The sequence below is a fragment of the Hemiscyllium ocellatum genome, unplaced genomic scaffold, assembly GCF_020745735.1.
Source record: "Hemiscyllium ocellatum isolate sHemOce1 unplaced genomic scaffold, sHemOce1.pat.X.cur. scaffold_3168_pat_ctg1, whole genome shotgun sequence".
NCBI classification, from domain to species: domain Eukaryota; kingdom Metazoa; phylum Chordata; class Chondrichthyes; order Orectolobiformes; family Hemiscylliidae; genus Hemiscyllium; species Hemiscyllium ocellatum.
In genome coordinates this window covers 5461-10000 of record NW_026868334.1, presented here as the reverse complement: position 1 = coordinate 10000, position 4540 = coordinate 5461, and positions in this window count along the sequence as shown.

Genomic DNA, 4540 nt, shown 5'->3' with positions numbered 1-4540 from the left:
AGTAACCAGCGACACTTAGAATATTTTTGGAGCAGTACAAATCAGTAACCAGCGACACTTAGAATATTTTTGAAGCAGTACAAATCAGTAACCACTGACACTTAGAATATTTTTGAAGCAGTACAAATCAGTAACCAGCGACACTTAGAATATTTTTGAAGCAGTACAAATCAGTAACCACGACACTTAGAATATTTTTGAAGCAGTACAAATCAGTAACCAGCTGACACTTAGAATATTTTTGAAGCAGTACAAATCAGTAACCAGCGACACTTAGAATATTTTTGGAGCAGTACAAATCAGTAACCACTGACACTTAGAATATTTTTGAAGCAGTACAAATCAGTAACCGGCGACACTTAGAATATTTTTGAAGCAGTACAAATCAGTAACCACTGACACTTAGAATATTTTTGAAGCAGTACAAATCAGTAACCAGCGACACTTAGAATATTTTTGGAGCAGTACAAATCAGTAACCACTGACACTTAGAATATTTTTGAAGCAGTACAAATCAGTAACCGGCGACACTTAGAATATTTTTGAAGCAGTACAAATCAGTAACCACTGACACTTAGAATATTTTTGAAGCAGTACAAATCAGTAACGGCGACACTTAGAATATTTTTGAAGCAGTACAAATCAGTAACCACTGACACTTAGAATATTTTTGAAGCAGTACAAATCAGTAACCGCTGACACTTAGAATATTTTTGAAGCAGTACAAATCAGTAACCAGCGACACTTAGAATATTTTTGGAGCAGTACAAATCAGTAACCAGCCCCACTTAGAATATTTTTGAGTCAGTACAAATCAGTAACCAGCGACACTTAGAATATTTTTGAAGCAGTACAAATCAGTAACCACTGACACTTAGAATATTTTTGAAGCAGTACAAATCAGTAACCAGCGACACTTAGAATATTTTTGAAGCAGTACAAATCAGTAACCAGCGACACTTAGAATATTTTTGGAGCAGTACAAATCAGTAACCAGCGACACTTAGAATATTTTTGAAGCAGTACAAATCAGTAACCAGCGACACTTAGAATATTTTTGGAGCAGTACAAATCAGTAACCAGCGACACTTAGAATATTTTTGAAGCAGTACAAATCAGTAACCACTGACACTTAGAATATTTTTGAAGCAGTACAAATCAGTAACCAGCGACACTTAGAATATTTTTGAAGCAGTACAAATCAGTAACCACTGACACTTAGAATATTTTTGAAGCAGTACAAATCAGTAACCAGCGACACTTAGAATATTTTTGGAGCAGTACAAATCAGTAACCACTGACACTTAGAATATTTTTGAAGCAGTACAAATCAGTAACCAGCGACACTTAGAATATTTTTGAAGCAGTACAAATCAGTAACCACTGACACTTAGAATATTTTTGAAGCAGTACAAATCAGTAACCGCTGACACTTAGAATATTTTTGAAGCAGTACAAATCAGTAACCAGCGACACTTAGAATATTTTTGGAGCAGTACAAATCAGTAACCACTGACACTTAGAATATTTTTGAAGCAGTACAAATCAGTAACCAGCGACACTTAGAATATTTTTGGAGCAGTACAAATCAGTAACCACTGACACTTAGAATATTTTTGAAGCAGTACAAATCAGTAACCAGCGACACTTAGAATATTTTTGAAGCAGTACAAATCAGTAACCACTGACACTTAGAATATTTTTGAAGCAGTACAAATCAGTAACCAGCGACACTTAGAATATTTTTGAAGCAGTACAAATCAGTAACCACTGACACTTAGAATATTTTTGAAGCAGTACAAATCAGTAACCAGCGACACTTAGAATATTTTTGAAGCAGTACAAATCAGTAACCAGCGACACTTAGAATATTTTTGGAGCAGTACAAATCAGTAACCAGCGACACTTAGAATATTTTTGACGCAGTACAAATCAGTAACCACTGACACTTAGAATATTTTTGAAGCAGTACAAATCAGTAACCAGCGACACTTAGAATATTTTTGAAGCAGTACAAATCAGTAACCGCTGACACTTAGAATATTTTTGAAGCAGTACAAATCAGTAACCAGCGACACTTAGAATATTTTTGGAGCATTACAAATCAGTAACCAGCGACACTTAGAATATTTTTGGAGCAGTACAAATCAGTAACCACTGACACTTAGAATATTTTTGAGTCAGTACAAATCAGTAACCAGCGACACTTAGAATATTTTTCAGTCAGTACAAATCAGTAACCAGCGACACTTAGAATATTTTTGAGTCAGTACAAATCAGTAACCAGTGACACTTAGAATATTTTTGGAGCAGTACAAATCAGTAACCAGCGACACTTAGAATATTTTTGAAGCAGTACAAATCAGTAACCAAGTGCATTTTTGAATTGGTTACTGATTTCTCCGTTGAAGTTGGGGCTGCGGTTGGCTTCAGTTAGTGGTGGGGGCTTAATTTTCGCCGAGGGGAGCGTGTCCCGGTAGTGTCTCCGAGGAAGTGGTACCTATTGAAGGGGGTGTTTCTGAATTTGGGCCCTTTTTGAGTGGCATTGCCGGATGGGTTTTGTGTTGAAGGCTTCCAAATCGGGTAGCTCAGCCGGATTTGACCCGGCGGTTCTACCGACTGTCACGCCTTCGAGGGGGGACTGTTGTCTAAGTTCAGGCCGGATTTGGTGAATTTCCTAAGTCGGGAAGTGGTCCCAACGGGTTTGGGAGTGAACCTAACTGCTCATACCAACTTTGAGGCTTTGGGGCCGGGTAGCACAGTCGGATTTGACCCGGCGGTTCTGCCGAATGCCTGGCCTTCGAGGGGGGCCTGCCCTCTGAGTTCAGGCCGAATTTGGTGATTTTCCTAAGTCGGGAAGTGGTCCAAACGGGGATGGGAGTGAACCTGACAGCTCATACCGACTTTGGGGCTTCCAAGCCGGGTAGCTCAACCGGATTTGATCCAGCGGTTCTAGCGACTGCCACGGCTTCGAGGGGGGACTGTTGTCTAAGTTCAGGCCGAATTTGGTGAATTTCCCGAGTCGGGAAGTGGTCCAAACGGGGATGGGAGTGAACCTGACAGCTCTTACCGACATTGAGGCTTCGGGGCCGGGTAGCTCAGTCGGATTTGACCGGCGATTCTGCCGACTTCCACGCCTTCGAGCGGGGACTCTCCTCTAAGTTCAGGCCGAATTTGGTGAATTTCCTAAGTCGGGAAGTGGTCCAAACGGGGATGGGAGTGAACCTAACTGCTCATACCAACTTTGAGGCTTTGGGGCCGGGTAGCACAGTCGGATTTGACCCGGCGGTTCTGCCGAATGCCTGGCCTTCGAGGGGGGCCTGCCCTCTGAGTTCAGGCCGAATTTGGTGATTTTCCTAAGTCGGGAAGTGGTCCAAACGGGGATGGGAGTGAACCTGACAGCTCATACCGACTTTGGGGCTTCCAAGCCGGGTAGCTCAACCGGATTTGATCCAGCGGTTCTAGCGACTGCCACGGCTTCGAGGGGGGACTGTTGTCTAAGTTCAGGCCGAATTTGGTGAATTTCCCGAGTCGGGAAGTGGTCCAAACGGGGATGGGAGTGAACCTGACAGCTCTTACCGACATTGAGGCTTCGGGGCCGGGTAGCTCAGTCGGATTTGACCCGGCGATTCTGCCGACTTCCACGCCTTCGAGCGGGGACTCTCCTCTAAGTTCAGGCCGAATTTGGTGAATTTCCTAAGTCGGGAAGTGGTCCAAACGGGGATGGGAGTGAACCTAACTGCTCATACCAACTTTGAGGCTTTGGGGCCGGGTAGCACAGTCGGATTTGACCCGGCGGTTCTGCCGAATGCCTGGCCTTCGAGGGGGGCCTGCCCTCTGAGTTCAGGCCGAATTTGGTGATTTTCCTAAGTCGGGAAGTGGTCCAAACGGGGATGGGAGTGAACCTGACAGCTCATACCGACATTGGGGCTTCCAAGCCGGGTAGCTCAACCGGATTTGATCCGGCGGTTCTAGCGACTGCCACGGCTTCGAGGGGGGACTGTTGTCTAAGTTCAGGCCGAATTTGGTGAATTTCCCGAGTCGGGAAGTGGTCCAAACGGGGATGGGAGTGAACCTGACAGCTCTTACCGACATTGAGGCTTCGGGGCCGGGTAGCTCAGTCGGATTTGACCCGGCGATTCTGCCGACTTCCACGCCTTCGAGCGGGGACTCTCCTCTAAGTTCAGGCCGAATTTGGTGAATTTCCTAAGTCGGGAAGTGGTCCAAACGGGGATGGGAGTGAACCTGACAGCTCTTACCGACTTTGGGGCTTCCAAGCCGGGTAGCTCAACCGGATTTGATCCGGCGGTTCTAGCGACTGTCACGCCTTCGAGGGGGGACTGTTGTATAAGTTCAGGCCGAATTTGGTGAATTTCCCGAGTCGGGAAGTGGTCCAAACGGGGATGGGAGTGAACCTGACAGCTCTTACCGACTTTGGGGCTTCCAAGCCGGGTAGCTCAACCGGATTTGATCCGGCGGTTCTGCCGACTGTCACGCCTTCGAGGGGGGACTGTTGTATAAGTTCAGGCCGAATTTGGTG